General features: G+C 51.1%; 1 protein-coding gene across 2 annotated transcripts in view; it reads right to left on the minus strand.

The window, feature by feature from the left end:
• TBL1X (transducin beta like 1 X-linked) overlaps positions 1–14,548 on the minus strand; it is a 203,226-nt gene extending 188,678 nt beyond the window's left edge. Inside the window, exon 1 of one of the 2 annotated variants that reach the window (XM_082717129.1) lies at positions 14,319–14,548. The gene's annotated coding sequence lies outside the window, so the exon portion shown is untranslated. Of the gene's footprint in view, positions 1–12,542; positions 12,798–14,318 lie in introns of those variants that run through there. The other variant, XM_082717128.1, reaches the window with a different exon arrangement.
• Between the last annotated feature and the right edge of the window lie 6,395 nt (positions 14,549–20,943).

Genomic DNA, 20,943 nt, shown 5'->3' on the forward strand with positions numbered 1-20,943 from the left:
GGAGTGTGGGTCCCAGATCCAAGCCAGAGGATGGCTCCAGCTTCCTCCGTCCACACGGCGATGTCCGTCTTTGTGAACACTTCTGAAGGGACTGAACGTCATTTCCCTCGAAACTTAAGTCCCAGACTCTCGTTCATCCTTTCCCTTAAAAAAATCCCCATTTCCCCCGAGTGCACGGAGACTGAAAGACGCCTCTGCCCCTTCCATAAGCCTCGGGTACCTTTACTCCTTCAAAGTCCCCAAGACTTTAGTGAGGACACGTCTGAAATCCCCCCAGAGTCAAAGCCACGGAGGCAGGCTTTCTAGGCCTCCACATTCTCAGCTCTTGGGCTGGGGAACTCTTACCGGTTCAGGGGGACAACCTCCGGCTTGTAGGACATATGAGAGCACATCTGGCCTCTCCCCACCGGGGCACCTCGTCCCCACTGGTAACCACCAGAAGGGTCTCCAGACACTGCCCAGCGTCCCCGAGTAGCCAAACTGTCCCTGGTGGAGGAAGACGGAGCTAAGGGACGTCCCGGGCCAAGCTCGCACTTCCCCCAGAGCCTCACAGTCAATGCCATGAAACCAACAAGAGGGTCCTGCGGGAAGGAAGATGATGGGGTTCCGCCCTGTGGTCGTGGGCTGGGTTCACCGGGGACCCAGCCCATCCCCGGAGAGGTCCCCCGTCCCACGGGCCCTTTCTGAGCCAATTACGTCCCACACGGCAGTACCTGAGAAGCTGCCAAAATTCCATGAGCACCCTGACCGTGCGGAAGAGGGAACGGAGGCAGAACGCCTATGATCGCGCTCGCTTCCGCTTCTCCCTCCTCCGGGGAAGGGCAGGGAAGCCCACTAAATCCGGCCTCAGCACCCACCACCCGGTGATCTCCACCTCGCACAGAAGTACTTATTGTGAGAAAAGGGAAATCTGCAGAGACAGAAAGGAGATTCACTGGCTGCCGGGGGCTGGGAGGCAGGAGCCAGGATTGACGGCAAATGGACACGAATGACCGTATTGAGGAATGAAAATCGATTATGACGATAGCTGCACGACTCCGTAAATTTACTAAAAATCATTGAGTCGTATGCTTAAAATGGGTGCTTTTTATGGTATGTAATTTATACCGCAATAAAGTGGTTTCAGAAAATCAACTTGATAAGTCAGATTTAGAGTTCCGTATTAAATTAAACCCCACCGCAAGCGGGCATCTGCGACAAATTCAAAGGCAAAGCAAACACCGGAGGCCGACCCAAGCCAAACAGAGTAACTATAGCTCACGGCAACCCACCTGAGTCTACAATGTGTCCAACTCAATCCCACGAACTAAATAAGGCCTAAATAAGGCGGAACCCTGCCAACTGCCCAACCCAGTGGTGTGAACGGAGAAATCCCACGCCACCAGACGTCAGGGCCATCGGAAACCCACACCAAAAAACACACTTGTCCAAAGACAGAACATTCACCGGAAAAGCAAGCATGACAGGAAACAGGCGAGGCTGAACATGGGCTCTGAGATAGCCAGTCTCCCCCAAACTTCCCCAAAGGCACATGCCAGGCCAAAAAAATGGGACCCCTCGCCTGTCCCTGCATTGCGCCAGGCACGGAACACAGAGGCCACGAAGAAAATCAAAATTCACAAAGGACAGCTTATTCTGTGTGCCATTTTATAGTCAAACAAGAACTGGGAAATAAAAACACACAGCCTCATTTCAAGTAACTTTCCGGAAAACATGTCCAGGATAATTTAAAAAAAAAAAAAAAAAAAATTACAAAACGAAACTAGGAACTATTACACGAATGTTCACTGTACTGCCGGAGATAAAAATGAAATATTTCTATGAGCTAATCTTATTCTATATTTAGTTTGAGTATACGAATGTAATTAACCAAGGTTATAGAATTTTGCTAACATCAAATTTCTAATTACAAAGCTTCACATACAATTATTTGAACCACAATTGATTTTTTTTTTATTTCTGTGGAAAAATGAAGATAGCTAATTTTAAGAGCCCAATCTTCCTAAGGAAAAGGAACTGCCTCCTCTGATACAAATTATGTAAACGGTACTTCAACAAAGCTATAAAGTAATTTGTTTCTAGATTCTCTTTCAAAGATTAGCATACTCAAAAATTTCACGTTCAGATAGCTTCCAGCACTGGCCTTGTTTCACGGCACTCCTGCTTTAAACACCTACGTACGCCTCCCATTCTCAGAAATTATACACAGACATCGGCACGTTGACTACTCCCTAAGGGACGCATTTAGGGAATAGATTCGACTTTTGTGCGGGCTTCTAAGAAGTGTCTCCTTTTAGGGCTATTTTCCGAGACACATCGCTGGGTAATTTTGGCAGGCAAATAATCAAATGAATAATTATTAGTGTTTCACCCAAAAGCAAAAATAGAAGAGGATCCCGGTTCAGGACTGAAGTGATTCACAGGTGTCTGCCTGACCGAGTTGCAATATGAGGTCATGATCTGGACCCAGCCAGAGGCATTTGGCTGAAAGGACATGACCTGCTGTAACTTCTCTTCCTTCTTAAAGGGGCAGGGGAGGGGCAGATCAAGTGCATTCCCAGAGATGCAAATTCTAACTCATCCACTACTGAAACCCACACATATTGATCTCTGGAAAGGAGAGACAAAGGTTCATGACACGACAATTAAAAAAAATATATTCTTCCTGTTTCTCCTCTTTACAGTAGCTGTTTTGTATTGCCATAAAGGAAACCAATTTTTCTTTTCAAGTAGGAGATAAATATTTCCATTCACCAACAGACAAATGAATGTCTGTTCACCTCCTGACGCGTTAATGACGTTTGGCACTAGGTGTCCTGTGGGCACCAGAAGGGAACGAGGATTGTTCACCTACAGGCCTCTGAATTCACTTGCAAATCTCTGGGCTTTGTTTTACGTACAAAGTTACACTGCAAATTCAATACTCACAAAGGGAAAAATTGATGTCAACACTGAAAAAATGACAGAGAAAAACCGAAGCTAACCGATCAATCATTTCAAGTTAAACAAACAAACAGTCTGCCGTGGAAATCCTGGAAAGACCTCAGCGGACACCGAGTCTCACGAAAACCAAACCTTGAGCCATTCTCAGCAGATGAGCTCAGACAAAAGACCTCCCATTTGTGGAGGTCAGTACCCATCCACACCTCCGCAGACCACAGTGTGGTCTGAATCATGGATTTCATTTTTCTATTTATTTGCTCTCTGGAATACCAGTAACAAATAGAGCACAGACTGAGTTTTCTCTTTATTCTATTTATTTAGCTCTAAGTGGGTTCCCCATCCAGGGTGGAACCCAGCGAGGGCCTTTAAGCCCACCACACGGAGACTGAGACCAACCGTGGGGCTTAACTGACCGAGCCTCCCAGACGTCCTGAGTAATCCTCTCTTAAAACAAAACAGAAAAACTCTACTGTGAAATCGTTTTGTTTTGTTTTGTTTTTAATGTATTTAAAAGCATCCATGACCACTGAAACAGGTCTACGGAAAAAGACCCAACAAATGAACAGCCAGACTGAAGTAAGGCAAAGACGTCCACACCCGTCCCATTCGCGCACCCTCTCCCGCTGCTTGTCTTGTGAACTCTGAATCGCTTCCTTCAATCTGTTCCTCAGGAGCCCTGAGGGCAACCATCAATGCAAGCGGCTGATTTATGAACAGAATTAAGTGATTATGAAAACACTGCCGTGTCACGAAAGGCGTGACAAGCACAGCAGCGTTCCAAAACCTCATCACGCACCTGCAACACAGCGACTGGCCTCATCTTCTGCACCACCAGTACTTTTTCCGCTTTTCAAACTCACAAAACCCAGTAGATCAGCGCGCACGGACACACGCAGGCGCTGGCAGCTGAAGCCAGGGGAAAGGGAAGCACATCCCTGTCCCACGTGCATTCACAGCTTTCAAAACTGCCCCCTCTTCCTGCTACCTCCGGGGACCCATTCGGTGACGTCTGAACGTCTTTTCGTTGCATACCCTCATCAGTGAAGAAGTTTCGAGCCCGTGCCCCCAACCCAGGTCATTTATTTACTAACTAAACAACCCTCGACAAACATTACAGGCATTTTTCACAAACCACAAAAACAGAATGAGACACAGAGTAGGCGGACAGTTTGCCTTTCTTCCCTCGCTCTAACAAACCTCGCTGTGCTCCTGCAAGAGGACACGGTATGGCCCTGGGGGACCAGTCTGGGAATTAAAACCTGACACCGGGCACCTCTGGTTCCCCCTGCCCAAGCCCAAAATGCGGAGTCTATCGGTTTAAAGGAAATGTACTGAGAAGGCCATGAAATTTATCCGAGAGTCCCATGAAATTTATAAGGCAACTCTAATTTCCAAGGGCCTCCTGCCTTGTTCTCATCTGGTCTACAATAATTTCTGCCATGCCCTGGACACGTTGAGATCATTAATTCTTATTTTCACCCACTTCTGAGCTGGGTATACCTAGTACATTGCTTCTTCTGATGAGGCTTTTTAAAGCATTTCAGCATTCCTGGAAACGGTTGAAACCGGCAAAGGGTCACCCATGCATTCTTAGAAATACAAATCTAATGCGGTATCTTTTTCATAACCGAGTTAAAAGTTAAACCAAACCATGTCTCCCAGACTGATCTGCCAGGGCCAGGAAGTGGCAATCACTGCTCGCAAGTCGGTAATTGTGAATACTTGAATTTTACCAACCCAGGGCTGGGACTGAAGCGGGGTGGGACGCTACGTGACTGACAAGGGCTGTGCTGGAAAGAGAACCTCCGGCAGGGACCCACGTTTAATGCGTTCCCCAAATGAACCAAATGGTAGAGACCTCAAATTTCAGCTCAGCTGTTTTTATCAAACACAACCTACAACTCCACAACCACCTGGAACTTTTATTAGTATTATCATCATCATCATTATTTTGCAGCCACACAGAACTTTACAGATGGCAGGCATTAGGTGTGTCTGCTGGTGCAACCGACTGACACGCGGCCGGTGACAGACCGCTGCTCTGCTCTCCCATTTCTCATCTTCAAACAGATGTCAGAACCACAAGGATAACTAGAACACAGAAGCTGACCTTGTCTGAATCGTTCTCCCAGTCAGGATGACTTACACGGTCTCACTGTATTAAAGCATTCGTTATTTCTGACCTAAGAACAAAAACGGCACCACGGACAGGAAGCTTCCTCGGGTCGTCCCCTCCACCTGTTGGGATCTCCAAACTCAACATCGGCTCCCGTGCCAGGGCCCTGAGGCCCGAGGAGGACGGGCAAGCAGGCTGATCCCAGGAAGGAACCACGCTCTGAGAAGGGAACAGCGCCCTCCCCAGCGCACTCCAACATGGGTGACGGCGGGGACCTCGTTCTCAGTGGACTTCATCAAAGTTTTCGGTTTCTTAGAAAGTGGGAAGGTCTGCATTCTGCTGGGGGCTGGTGACAAGCATTCCAGAAAGTGCACGGGCTCTGTGCTGGCTAGTTAGGGTCACAGGTTCTAGGTTCTGGGGAAGCAAGTGAAGAAAACTCTCCTTTTCTTTTAAGCCTCCAGGCAACATCCACCCAGGTAGGGGAAGTAAAAAAACAAAAACCAGAACGTCCGAGGAATTCAGAAAATGCTGTCCCAAGAGTAAACACTGGGACGTGTTCGCCTACCACGCAGGCTCTCTTGAGCCCGGGAAACTCCGGTACTCATAGAAATGATCACGAGGCCCTGAACACCCGGAAATACCTTCGGAATTGCTCGACTGTGTGTGTTTTGTGTTTGCGTTTAAGCACAACATGCAACGAATCAACGGATCAAATCACATATCGCATTATTGCCCTATTTAACAGTGGGTCAAGTGGCGGTCCACGCATGCGGTAAAAATAACCACCAGTCTCCCTAAATTTTTCACTGGCCAAAAAAGCCGACCCCACAATGAAGCAGCATCCCCTTTGGAAATGAAAATCCTCAAGTAAGAGAGCGGAAAAGCCTCGCGATTCGCTCACCTACCCTCTGACTCGGGCAGACGCACCCAGATTTTCAAGGACCGCACACAAGCTGGGGGCCACCCAGGGCGGCACCATGGTAGCAAAAAGCCAAAACACCAAGTCAATTCCTTAGAAAAGATGCCATTTCCTAGGAGATCACAAAAAGTGAAATGATGGTCCCAAGTAAAATGCAGGCCAACAATTAGATGGAAACACAGACCCAGCAATTCACTTTTCCCTCCAACAAAGTAACGCAAACACAAGTTCATACCTTTTGTTGGTGGTATCGCCCCACTGGCAAGACTGTGATACCCGTACGTGTGGGTCCTGTTTTTGAAACCAAAGACAGGACTTCACAACCTGATACATCTCACGTTGTAAATGTCTCTCAGGGAGTACCGCGGTAAGATTCGGGAAACATTTCTCTGCAAGTGCATCAGAAAACATCCCATTTCGACTCATTCGGCAGCGTGAATTACCTGGCATAAAAAAGACCTCTTTCGCAGCCCCAACAGGACACCTGACCTCCTTTCTCCACGGCTCCTTACAAAGTCTATTAAGAAGAGCAAGGTTTTCTTCTCCTTCCTTGCGACAACACCCACAGTGCAAACCCTGCTGTTCCGAGGCAAACACACAAGCTCAAGTGTGCAAGGGTCAAGTTCACGTGTCATCAGAGAGAAACACAGAGGAGGGTTCTGGGAGGGTGGAGGGGTTCCCCTAAAGGCGTGTGAGGCTGAGCTGAAATGCAATTATGAGAACCTGGAGGGCAGAGCTGCCGGGGGGGGGGGGGGGGGGGGACGGACAGAGGGGGTGCCCATGGAGGAGGCCTTGGGGGTGATGGACTTGTTCTGTATCCCCATTTTGGTGCTGGTTACGCAAATCTATGCGTGCGCACACTCATAAAACCGTACACTGGAAGAGACGACAGTGCATCTTCTCATACACTAATTCGGAAAATTATACCCATGCATGCATGTCTACAAACCGGCCCTGAAACTGAACTTGAGGGCGGTGGGGGGTGGGGAGATAAGGAAGGGAAGGCAGCAAGTTCGGGAGACCGTCCTGACCGTCATCACCGCACTTGCACACCGAAATCCCCAACCTCAGCGTGGAGGAAGGCACCAGCATGCGGGGCTCCCAGCATAACAGCCCTCCCTCCTTCCGAGGCCGAGAAAGGAATTCTGTTTTCTCTCTTTCAATGAGAAAATGAATGACAGAGAAAGACACTGATCTGCCCAAAGATGCATCAGGGCACAGCAAGCTGCCCACAAAACCACCTTCCCCCACAGCCGCGTCATCTGCCCCAGGGCCACCAGGAGCCCAAGAAGGACCCCCTCACATGACCAAAAGTAAGACCGAGCCGGCATGTGACACATCCATACAACAAAGAGGGGCAAGTCGGAGAACAGCTTTCCAGGTGCACTGGCATCTGCGGACTCTGAACTACTTGGGTTGAGGGGGAGGTCAGGCAACTAATAGCCGACCCCCCCAACACCTGTTGTCCTTGTTCTATTCCTTCCCCCAAGCCCCTTCACGCCTGCTCTCTTTCCCGCTCTTCCTGTGAGATCAGAAACGTCCTTTCTCCACCAGCGATGTGATGGGACTTACGTCCTAACAGATTCCCGAAAAGCACGGGTGTCCCAGGAGAACACAGAACTCGACACAGAGCTTTGGCTTGGCACCCACCTCCCCCCGGCCTCTGTCCCACACCCGGTCGTATATACAGTGTTGAATTCAGGGTTGGTTCCCTCCCCCCCCACCCCCGCCCCGGGCAGCCCTGGCATTTGGCTCCAGATCATTCTTTGCAGTGGGGACTGTCCTTTGCAATGCAGGCTATCTGGCAGCATCCACAGACCCCCAGGATGCCAGGAGCACCACCGTTCCCCTCCCCCATGCTGGGACCCTGGACAATGTTTCTAGATATTTCCTTGAAGGTAGTGGGCAAAAACGCTCCCACTGAGAACATTTAGCCGACCGCCAGATTCTGGAGTTTACTACTCCAAGCGCAACGGCCATAAACCACCATCTCCCTTGTCCTCGACTCTGAAAACGTCGCCTTTCTTTGGAAGCCAGCGCCAGCCCCATCTCCAGCTCCAGTGCCCCCTGCCCCGGCACCCAGTTTCTCAGCAAGATTGAAACCTCTCCTCCAGCGTCTTCCCTTTCCATGGGCCCAATTTCTCTGGCTTTCAGCTCACGTCTACAGTCTTCGATCACGTGGCAGGTTGTCCACAAGGATTTCAGAGCCACACGGGAGCAAACATGCCCAGAGGGCACAGGACCATCTTTAGTCAAGTTCCCTGCACCCGGGTCCCGAAGCCACCCGGGGAGCGAATTCCTTAGTGACAGCGCTTTTTCCCTTGAGGTCTGCAATGCGTTTTCTCAGACCCTCTCGACCGAGTAAACATGTTGACTTGGCAAGGCCATTCCCACATCCAGCTCTTATTTTGGCTTTGCTGGGTCTCACTGTGCCAATCTGGCCAACGCAGTCGGTGTGGTCAGGCCCCGTGGAAAGGATGAGGAGGGGGGAGGGCCATGGAGGGCCAGACCCCGGGGGAAGCTCACGTCCCAGTCTCTGCTCAGGAGGCCCTTTACTGCCTTCATCCTCAAAACAGTGGCGGGGGAGCAGATTATCGTTCCAAGTTTAAAAACAAGAAGTGTTTACAAAATGACTTTAGTCTTGCTTCCTGATGGAAACTATTTTTTCAATGTTTTTAAGAGTGAAAAATTATCTTATTGGATGTAGCACATTATTGCGGGGGGCACAAATGCAAGGTATCAGGAAACCACAGCTGAGACAGCATCATGTTGGACACAGAGACTCTGTGACTGTCACCTAGGCCGGGAGCTAGACCTAGCAGAGCCACGGGCGCAGGGCCGGGAAATCGGGGCGGCTTTTCCGGGCCCGGCCTCCCTTGGCAGAGGCCCTTCTCCCTTCTCTGGAAAATAATGGGGGAGAACTTTGATATTTAATAAATACTTGCAGCCGAACGCTGACCGTCACAGCAGAGCCCTGAGGAAGCACCAGTGAGTGAGGGCAGAGGGCAGAAAGGTCATCTGAAGTCACCACTCGGATACCCACCAAATTGAGTCCCCCCCCCCCCCAAACTGGGTCCCAACCCTCATTTACAAATAAAATTTCTAACCCATTACTGTAAAAAATACAAAGAACTGTGAAAAGGACACATCAACTAAGTAGTAAAAAGAACACCCTGTCTCAGGAACTGGAGTCCAGGAAACAGCTAGAGCACTCAGCCATTAAAAAAATATATATATATACTTTAAGAATTGTGGAAGCTCACTTTGTTGGAAAGATTTCCTATCAGCCTTTTTAATTTGGAAGATTCTGACCTCAAGACTCAAGACTCAAACTTCACCGCAGCATCCACGGTAAGCGAAGGTTACAATACATACGGCAGGGCCTCGCCTGCCATCACCCACACAGGGCCTCCCCAAGACTAACAGCGTGGGCTCCCCAAGCCCAGGAGATGCTTACCACACTCTCCTTAGGTTGGCATCTTGGGGACCAGCCAACAACTATGTCTTTTTTCCAAAGGGGAAACCAATACAGAGATTCCAACCCCACTCCCCCAGGGCTACTGGCTCAGGGAGGGACTCTGGCCCAGAGTCCTGGTTTTCTAATTCAAAACTGATCCAAAGCACCCCAATCCAAAACCACAGCTCTCAACTGCAAGTTAAGAATCATTCACTTGAGGCGGGCTGGCTCCGACAGTAGAGCCCGGGCCTTTTGATCTCAGAGTCGTGAGTTCAAGCCCCACATCCGGGCCTGAACATTGGAGCCTACATAAGAGGAAGGAAAAAAAAAAAAGGAACCCATACGCTGAAATCACTTTCCTGGGTCAATCACCTGCGGAAATGGGTCCTTTTTGTTTTTGCTAAGTTTACCTGTGAATTAATTCAGACTTGTATAGCTTCTCCTCTCCCCCCACAAAAGTACAGTAATTATTAAGATTTTGTTGCAGTAACTACAGAGCTGCACCCTCTCACCTAACTTTCCATGTGGACTGCGCTAATTAATACTGTGGTCACTAAGTACGTAAATTACGGCTCCAGAAACTGAAAGTACCGTTAATTTTACAGAGTTTTAATTAACTTGAATCTCCATGTTCACATGTGGCCGGTGGTTACCCTACCGGACAACGAAGTTATGAAAGCCATTTCTCCACCGTGGTCAAAGCCTCTTGATTCCGTGCAGCTATGTCTGTAGCTGTTCACGGATCTCACCGCAGATCCCCGTTTGTGAATGTGTGTATGTCATCTGGAGAGCTTTAGCTGTCCAAACGTGAAAACTCATGCCAGGCAGGCATAAAAACAGGAACAGCCAGCGTAAGAGCTGGGCTTCGGGAATCAGACAATCCTCTCTCCGCCCTGCGTTCACAAGTCAGTGTTCTCTCCGCAGAATAAAAATAATAATCGCTACGCACGCAGCATTAAGTGCACGGCACTCAAAGAGCGTAAAGGCAATTATTCGATTTGTGGAACAGCAAAAATAACATGTACAGGCCGCTTTACCGTTTTAAGAAAACTTACACATTCTTTCTGTCTGCACCATACACAGTGAGGACCACGATTTCAATTCCCTTTTTTTCAGTTTTACATACACAGAAATGATGCTCAGAAAAGCTACAGGCCTTCAAGGTCAGCAGGGCAGGCCCTTCACCGTTTTAGGCCAAATGGGGACAAAGGTTGGGTTTCCAGCCAAGCAGTATGTGTCAAGACAAAGTTGGATTCAAGGGCTCTGTCCACCTCTTTGCAGAACCACTGGTCCCCCTCCCGACAGTGGGTTCCTGGAAACTCCTGATTCCTGGTCCGGGTGAGGCGTCCAGAGCTCCCAGGGTGAAGGTCAGATTAAGACCAACCAGGACCTAAGAGCCGCTCCATCCCTACTCAGTCCATTAAAACATTCAAACACTCAGGAAGGGGGAGGAAACCTGGGTGTGGGTAACTGGCGGACTGATGAAGCCCTGCACACAAGCAAAAGGAAAAGCCAGCCCCAGAGGATCCAGCGAATACTACTTTGTCCCCAAGTGCACGCCGCCCAGTAAAATGCCTAAAACTCTCGGGTTTTGTCCCCCAGGTGTGTGTTCACTTAAGGACTGGAATCCCCTTAAGAACCGTTTTAATAAGTGGGTCAAATAATGAACTTCAACTTTTATCCCCGGATTAGTCATCCGGCTGGGTACTTTTCTGCAGAATCTGCAGCCCATCTGAACCACTAGGATCCTCTAAAATAAAAGTGTCATCTTAATGTCTTCCTGTGCCATACTCAGCATTCCGGCCCCGCGCTCATCGCCTCTTCTCTAGGAATGACAAGTTGGAAACTTTTTATAAAATCGGGGAGAGCCGACTGCCACCCGGAAGCCGCCGGCGGGGACCTTCGCAGGGCTCTCCCCTCGCCCCGACCCCTCCCCCTCCCATCCGGAGTCCCGCCCCTCCCCTTCCAGGTTACACCGGGGACTGGGGCGGCGCGTCGGGAGAGAAAAAGAGCCAGAAGTCGGGTCGAGCCCCCTGGGACCGTGCCAACCAGAAGCGGCTGCCGGAGCAGCAGGCGGTGGGATTCTGGGTCTTTAGGGGGTTCTGCCCCACGACATCCCCGACTAGGGGGAGTACGAGAAACCCGCCTCCGCCTCTAACTCTGTGGAATTTCCAGCGCACTTGGCTCGGGGAAGGCCAGGCCGAGCAGCGAGCCGGGGCCGAGGCCTGACCGCGCGCTCGCTCGGGCGGCGCACGTGAAGCCCAGGCCCTACCCCCGCGCGGGCGGTCTCTAGCGACCCCAAACTGTCATACAGCAGGCGGGCCCCCACACCCAAAGGCGCACCCCACGGCGCTCCCGGCATCGCCCCCCCCCCCACGCAGGGACGGTGCCCCCTGGGGAGCACTGCCCACGACACCGACCTGGGGGTACTCCTCCCCCGAGCCCTAGGAGCAACAGGTCTGCACCCTGTCCAGGCCAAGCTCGGCAGACCCCGCCTCGCCAGGGGCGCCCCCCACCCCCGCCCCACGCGCGCGCGCGCGCACACACACACACACGCGCGCGCGCGGATGTCGCCCTCAGCCGGGTGCCCTCGCTCCGGCCGGGAGCCCCGGACTTCCTTGACAGTTTCCGCGTCTCGGAAACGGAGCAGCCGCCGGGCCGCGCCGCGCCGCGCCGCCTCGCCCGCCCCTCACTCCGCCGCGCGCGGCCGCGCTGCCACCCGGTCCCGGGCGCCCGGGGATGAATGGGCGCCCCTCCCCCACGGGGGGATCCCGCGGCGGCGCAGGTCCGCCCCGCCGGCCCCAGAACCGGCAGACAAAGGGACCCCGGGGGCCGGGCCGGGCGCTCCCCCAAACTTACCGGCCGCCGCCCCCTCCCCACGCCGCCCCCCAGCCCCCGCCCCCGGCGCGCCGGCACTTCGGGGAGCGGCCGCAGCGGGGTATTGTTCAGCCTGCAGGGAGCGCGCCGCACCCCGGCCCGAAGCCCGGGCGCACTTGGGGACCCGTCCCTCCAGAGCCGCGGCGGCCGCCCCGCGCCGCCCCCCACCCCCGCCGGAGAAGTTTGCGCCCCCCGCCCCGCGCCCGGCCGCCGGAGCCCCGCGCACTCACCTCGCCGCCCGCAGCGCAACTTGTGGCGGCGCCGCCGCGCTCCGAGCCTCCCCGCCGCCGGCCGTCGCCGAGCCCGGGCCGTGCCGCGGCCGAGGAGGGCCCGGCGCCCCGGAGCAGCCGCGCGCCGCCCCCGGGCCGCCCCCGCCCCGCCGCCGCCGCGAGTCCCCGAGAGGCGCGGGCGCTGGAAAGTTTCGGGTGCCGAATGGCGGCCGAGGGCGCTGCGGCGGCGGCGGCGGGGCGGGGGCGCTGGCGGCTCCTCGCTCCCGAGAGCGGAGAGTGGGGGGGGCTGGGGCGGGAGCGGCGGCGGCGGCGGCGGCGGGAGAGGGCGGGACGGCGGGAGGGACCGGCACGGGCAGTGACCTCCGGGTGGGGGGTGGGGGGGGAGCGGCCGCCAGCGCGCCGACCCCGGCCGGGAGGACTTCCAGGGGGGCCGCCGCCGCCGCCGCCGCCCGGGCCAGCCCCTCCCCAACGGCCGGGGTGAGGGGGGGGGAGCGCTCCCCAACCCCCAACCCGTCCCCTCCCCCACGGCCGGGGGAGGGGAACCCGAGTCCACTTGGCCCCGCCCCTGCGTCCTGGGGGGGGGGGCGCGTCCTAATCCTGCCCCTCCCCCACGGCCGGGGGAGGGGACGCTAGGCCTGCCCCTCCCCCCACGGCGAAGGAAGGGGTGAGAATCCGCACCCCCCACGGCTTCTGGGGAGGCCCGGAGTCCCAATCCAGCCCCTACCCTACCCCACGGTGGGGGAATCTGCGACCCTACTCAGCCCTTCACCCCGCGCTCTCCCCTGGCCCCCACCCTAGCGTGGGTGGGGGGAACTCGGACCTCTCCCTTTCCCCGTGGCCTCCAAGGGGGATGAAGTAAACGCGGGCCTACCCCCACGCAGTCCCATTCCCAAACTCTGCCTTTCCCCCCACTGCCAAGAGGGGACAGGAACCCGGGCCACCACCCCCGCGGTTTCCAGTGGGGGGAGGGGAACCCGAACCACAGCTAGAGTGTTACCCTCCTCCACCTCAAAAAAGAAGCTCCTCGGCGGCCCTAACAACCCCCTGCAAGCTGCCCGAGGGTGCATCTGTCTCAAAATGGGCTGCTCAGAGGACACCCCAAAGGCCTCTTCTCCCCTCCCAAAAAAGTGGGGACTCAGGCGGAGCCTCGACCTTTGCAAAACACCTCCCGGAAAGAACCAGAAACGCTTGGGGAGAAAAACTCGGGCACACATAAGTAGAGGCCAGGAGCTCCTTAGAGAAGGGGTCTGGGCCTCTGGAGTTGGGGGTACCTGGGCCCTCGGGCCTCTCCACGCCCGACCCCCCACTCCACCCACAGGCTTTGCAAAGGGTTTTATGTTGCAATGGCTTATTTGGCTTGGCCCTGGCGCACCAAAGTCCCCGGAGCTCAGTCCTCCTCCCCAGTTTGGAGACCCCGGCCCACCACTCGCCGTCTTAATTCAATTAAACAGACACCGCGCCCACCACCCTGCACTTCAGCGTCTGCTTTGTTGAATATTTTAAGATAACTTTGCCCCTCCCTTTGGTGTATAATGAGCTTTGCGCGCAGAGCCCAGTACACTCAGCATTTTAAACTGTAACCTCACTTGCTCCTTCCTGGGACACTAGACCATTTGTTGTTCAGGTTGTTGGGGGGGGGGGGCGAGGTGAGTTTTTAAGGGGCTGGTCCTCCCTCAAAAAGGCGGACCTAAAAATATTGCAGTAAAACGTCACTGATGTAAAAACGACTGTTGCTACACCATTATTAGAGCACATCAATAAAAAATACACACTTACACTGTCTCCATAATTGTGAATCAGCAGAATAGATTGTGTCTTAATATGTATCAGTTGCCATTCAAGGGTCCCCAAAAGGACGTGGGGGGGCCTTCCCTTGAGCCTGCCCTTCGTTGCTCCCCGGCTCCCTGGGCTTGTGCGGACTGATGCTGAGGTATTACATGCAATCGAAAAACCGAGGGTGCAATCGAGAGCCCGAGCGAGCTCATGATGCAACCCTGCCCCGGTTACACGTGCTTCCCCTCCCCCACCGCCTGCTGGTGGGAGCGCTGCGTTTTTTCCGCCTGTAGGGTCACATTGTGGTTGATTGATTCTCCTTTCGCCTTGCTCAGTCATTCAGATTTGGAAAGTAAATAACAAGTTGACATCATTACAGCTCTCGGCTTTACGGGGACGCGGCCCTCGGCTACCGCACACTCTCGAGTAGCCGCGCAGCAGAACTGGCCCTCTGCCTCGCCGGCCCTGCCTGTCGTTAGCTGCTTGGAAATGCCTAGCTGAACTTGCGGGAAAGTCCTCTTTGTATGTTTTGATTACTTGGCAGGTGCCAATCATTAAAGTATAGGAAACTGGTGGAAATCCTCACTCCAAACTAGGACGGCTGTGACCAATTTTTACAGCTGGCCTTCGGTAACGAACATTGCAAGGGAGCTCAGAATCCATCCTGTCTCTTTGGTAACGTCTTCTTGCAAGTCAGGAACAGAGCTTATCCTAGGAACCCTAAGGGACTTCGTAAGACCCCAGACAGGAAAATAGACCGCCTACGTTTATCGTGATGTCGCTGAAATTCCTCTTTCTCGGAAAAGCTAGGTGGCTGGTAGAGAGGGGGTAAATGAGACGGTTTCATGGCACGTGTTTTGCAGATTTCTCAAACGTGTGTCCCATAAGGTGGGAGAAAACAGGAAATAAAGCAGAGCAGGAAAGGAGCACTGTGAAAGGAGTAAAGGTTAATATGGAGAGTGAGCAGCAATGCTTTCCGCCCCTATCCAAGGCACCAGCTCTATATGCCAAACAATTATTTTTTGGTTGCTGACTGGAGGGACTTGACAAGAGTCTGCTTGCAGTGAGTGCTATCAGTATTTCCCCCTAAATAGTAGCCAAATTTTTAATTAAAAGGCAGAAGGAACCCACGCAAATATACTCAACTAATTTGAGGAAAGGAGCAAAGGCATTTTAATGCCTTTTAACAAATGGTTCTCGAAAAACTGGACCTCCATATGCAAAAAATAAGAATCTAGCTATACACCTTATGCTTTTCATAAAAACTGACTCAAAATGAATCATAGGTCTAAAGGTAAAAGGCAAAACTATAAAACTTCTAGAAGGTAACACAGGAGAAAATCTAAATGACCTCAGGTTTAGCAGTGAGTTTTTAGATAGAACACCCAAAGCATGATCCATTAAAGAAAAAAAAAATGTTAAGTTGAACTTCATCAAAATTAAAAACACCTGATCCGCAAAAGCCACCATTAGGAGAATGAAAAGAAGCCACAGACTGGGAGAAAATATTTGCAAAATCCATATCTGATAAAGGATTGTGTCCAAAATATACAAAGAACTTTTAAAACTCAATAAGAAAACAACCATATTTTAAAATGGGCAAAAGATCTAGAAATAGCTCACCAAAGAGATATACAAGCGGCAAAGAAGCATATGAAAATATGCTGAACATCGTCTATCACTAGGAAATTGCACATAAGAACAAAATACACAGGGCACCTGGCTGGCTCCCTGGGAGGAGTGTGTGACTCTTGATCTCAGGGTTATGAGTTTGAGCCCCCACATTGGGCATGGAGATTACTTAAATAAATAACCTTTAAAAAATAAATAAAACAAAACACCATCTCACACCTATTAAAATGGCCCCTCTCCCCCCCACCTCAGCCCCCCACCAAATGCTACCAGGATACCCAGCAACAGGAACTTTCATACCTAGCCCATGGAATACAAAATCGTATGGCCACTTAGGAAGACAGCATTTTCCAAATGCTAGACCTACTCTTACCATATAACCCAGCAATTGTGCTCCTAGGTATTTACCCAACTAAGCTGAAAACATGTCTACACAAAACCCACACAGTCATGTTTATCGTAGCTTTACTCAAAATGGCCAAACACAGAAAGCCGCCAAGTTGTGCCCTTCAGTAGGTGAATGGAGAAAATGTGGCCCTTCCATACGACAGAATATCATTGAGCCATGAAAAGAAATGAGCTAGCAAGCCCTGAAAAGACAGGGAGGAACTTTAAATGCATATCACTAAGGGAAAAAAGCTAATCTGAAAAGCCTATCTGCTACATGCTTCCAACCCTGTTATACTCTAGAAAGGGCCAAAATAAAAAGTTCGGTGGAAGCCACGAGTTGTGGACAGGAGAGACAAGTGATGGACAGAGGAAGCACAGGGCATTTTCAGGGCAATGACATTATTCCAAATGGTCCTGTAACAGCGGATGCAGACTTTTTTCATTGTCCAAACACTTGGAACTGCACGCACAGCAGTGAACTCTAACCTAAACTCTGGATTTTATCGGTATTGATTCATTAATTGTAACACATGCACCACACTTAGGAAAGATGTTAGCACTGGAAACTGGAAATTATCTGTGAAAGGCAGATAATTCTGTACTATATGCTAAATTGTTTTCTAGATTTAAAACTGTTCTTTAAAAAAAAAAAAAAAGCCCATTCTTTTGGGGAAAAAAAAAAGGAGTAGGAAGAGGTATCAAACTTCTCATGAGATTTACTGTCCGGTTTTCATGGACTCCACTATCTAATTTCCCCTGGGCTCGTCTGACCTTCAGAGATTCCAAACACGAAGGCCGGTATTTGTTTCCATGAGTGGCCCACTCAGGGAGCCCTGTGATTCCCCAGGCTGACCGGCTGGTGTGGGCAAGGATCCTTCTTTGACGTTCCCAGAGCACGTCTCAGCTTTCGGTGAGTGCCCACTGGGATCTTTCCTTATGAACCGAGCAGGGGGCCTGTGTGTCTTCCCACTTCACTCTGTGGACATCAAGCCTTTCTTTGCTCCGGGGCTTTGCCTCCAATCTTCCTTAGAGAGACTGGAAACAGACTGTGCAAGGAGCCGGAGGTAGCTGGCGGTTGCCCATGAGATGTTACTTGGAGAATTAAACACGACAGGACGAAGAGGTCCTCACGTGCCGTGGTTGTGAGGACAGCCCCCTTGGTTCTCCTCGACCTGGATCGGCACCAGTGCTTTCGTTAATGCGATGATAAGTGACTGATCATATGGTAATATGACGATGATAGGATATTGTGCCCTCTACCCTCCCCCCAAAATCATAAAAGGAAGCCGTAGGCCCCAGTCCCTTGGAATGTGACTATATTTGGAGACACAGCCTTCAAAGTGGTAAATTCATTAAATGCAGTCATTAGGGTAGGCTGTTATCCGCCATGACTGGTGTCCTTATAAGAAAAGTCGTTATGACATAGACACGCACAGAAGAAGGACAATGTGAGGCCATCGAGGAGAGAGACCCCAGGAGAAATCACCCCAGCCGACACCTTGGTATTGAACTTCCAGCATCCCAGGATTGTGAGAAAATAAAATTCTATTTAAACTACCCAGGCCGTGGTGCTTTCTTATGCCGGCTAGAGCAGACGAATGCATGTGAGTCGTTGCTTTCTTGCTCGCTTTCTTTCTTTCCATTTAGAATGTCACATTCAGTTCACATCATTTGAGTTCTGAGAACAATTGCATTTCGTATGGAGTACTTCTGCAGGGTACCAGATCTGACCCTCCCAGCAATATTGGAGGGCAGGGATTTTTACCTCCAATATTAAGAGGAGAGGACCGACCCTGAAGAATCAGGGCAGGGGACGGTTGGAACCATTTCTATGCCTTAGACCTTAATTCAGTGACTCTTCTTTCTAAACGCAAAAAACACATAAAAGAATACACAGGATTCCAAAGAAACCCAATTATGTCAGAATATAGTTATCAAATATATTTTAGAATTCTCATATCGTAATACAAGTGCCTCCTTCTCAATCCTTCCAACAGCGAGCTCTAGAAGTAGCTCTAATAACTTCTGTCATTTCAACATAGTGATACGTATCAACCAAATGTGCTTCAACTGTAACCTGCTCTAAAAATAGACCAGACTTCTCTCGTTGACAAATTGGCAACAAATTAAAAATACTGTTAATGCTCCCGTCATTCACCCGAGAGGAATATAGATATTCCAAGTTGTCTGAAACGCTGAATTTCAGTCAGTGATTAGGGATCCTGAAGCGGCAGAGTTTCTACCCGTGTATGTACATAGACCTCCTGAAAGCTCTCCGGGCAGTCTTGCTGCCCGGGGAGGAAGGGGAAGCCGGATTCCTTGCTCCTCTCTGACCCTGCCACCCGAGGACTCATTCATGCCGCTGTCCCCACCACGGACCCCTCCCATGGGACCTGGACTGTGACATTAAGGTGAGCTGAGTTTAAGGGAACACCAAAACCATACTCAGGTTGATTACTATTATAACGCCAATTCTAAAACTCACGATTAATGCAAAACAAACAAAACCAAAAAACCACAGCACCCTCCCTGATGAACAAAAATATCAAAAGATAAGACAGAGAGGGGATCTGAACCTGGCAGGCCTACGGTGCCGAGCCCTGGGAACGAGGAATCACAGATTAAACTCCCTACCTTAATGGAGCATCTCTTCTAGGACAGGAACGCGCCGACAACGGCTCCTCTACCTGTGTCCGTACAACCCACAAGCTAAGGATGCATTTTTTTTAATCTTTTTTTGTATGATTTTATTCATTTATTTGACAAATAAAAATGCAACACAAGTAGGGAGGAGAGCAGGCAGAGGGAGAGGGAGAAGCCAGCTCCCCGCTGAGCAGAAAGCCGGGGGCATGCTGGGCTCGATTCTACGATGCTGGAATCATGACCTGAGCCAAAGGCAGTCACTTAACCCACTGAGCCACCCGGGTGCCCCTATAGATACATTTTTAAAAGACTGGGGGGGGGGTGAGAATCAATAGAAGTCTGATACTTGGTGACATGTGAAAATTATCTGAAATTTGAATTTCAGTGCCCATCAGTAAAGTTCCATTGCAACACAAAAATACCTTTACTGCTTCTGGTGCATGACTGCAGAATCCGTGGCTGATACATATGGCCCACAAAACATATATAACGTGTATTCTCTGGCAGGCTCCGGAAAGTTTGCCGACCCTTGTTTCTGAGAGACTGAGTGACTCAACGTTCTTCACATAACTTGTTAACTTTTCCTACAAAATTTTTTTATCTTCATTAGGGTGCTTTTTTTTTTTCCCCAAAAAGTCTTTCAGATTAAGTTAAATTAAGAAGCCCCTTCTTGGGGGGGCATCTGGGTGGCTCAGTTGGTTAAACATTGACTCTTGATTTTGGCTCAGGTCTTGATCTCAGGGTCATGGGTTCAAGCCTTGTGCTGGGGTCCCCCCCCCAAAAAAAGGCACTTTTTCTCATATTTAAGAAAAAGGAGGAGGACAATGATAGTAGAAAAAAAAGCACAGATTGTCTTTAGAAAGCAGACTCATCCTGTTGGTGGATGTTGATGGATTCTGGAAGAGCAAAAAGGCGTACAGCTAGGGCACAGCAACGTACTTGGGGAGAGGAAAGATCATCAGAAAGACTCAGCAAAATTAATCGCATCCTGATAGGCGCACACAATGGTGCGCAAAGGGAGCACCGAGACTATGGAAATCTACATTTTCCCCTACCTCACAGAGTTTTCTCAGTTTTCTAAACATTTTCAAGATGACCTCACCCATCATCATCACAACCTATGAAATGGTGGGGGGAGATACAATTATGAAGATACCCATTTTACAGAGGTAGCAGGTTGAGTCTCAGGTTAGTAGGTGTACGGGTTTCCTATCGCTGCTGCAGCAAATCCACACACGCCCAGTGGCTGCAAAGCAACGTTATTATCTGACCTTTCTGGAGGTGGGAACCACAGGGCTAACTAGTATCAAGGTGCTGGCAGGGCTGGGGTTCTCCCACAGGCCCTGGGGACATTCAATGGCCAGAGCCCACATTCCCTGGCATGGGACACACTTCGCATAATTCCCACCTGCTGTTCTTTTGCCTTCCTGTTCCAATTCCAAAATTTCCAGGGATTAGATTGGGCCAACTTCCATCAGCCATCATGATCTCTCCTTGGCAAGGTCCTTTTTTATCACCCCCAAGATTTTATTTATTTATTTGACAGAGAGAGACAGCGAAAGAGGGAACACAAGCAGGAACACAGGGAGAAAGGGAAGCAGACTCTCCGTTGAGCCGCGAGCCCAGCAGGGGGCTGGACCCCCAGGACCCTGGGATCATGACCAGAGCCAAAGGCAGTCGCTTCACCACCCGAGCCCCCCAGGCGCCCCACGCATGGTCTTTCTGACGCAAATTCTTGTTGCCTATCAGTCAGTGAATCATTTCCCAGCCCGCCCACCCAGCAACCCGCAGAACACAGGAACAGAACACACAGCCCAGACTGCCTCCAAGTGCCCAGCACCGGCGAGAGTTCCAGTTCGGCCCAGATAACACCCAGCCCTCACGGCTACAAAACAGCAGGAGATGATAATTCTCCAAAGGCCACTCCTCCTCTTCTCATCCTTTGGTAAGCATATTTCGTTAT

This window comes from Mustela nivalis (genome assembly GCF_964662115.1).
Source record: "Mustela nivalis genome assembly, chromosome: X".
Lineage (NCBI taxonomy): Eukaryota > Metazoa > Chordata > Mammalia > Carnivora > Mustelidae > Mustela > Mustela nivalis.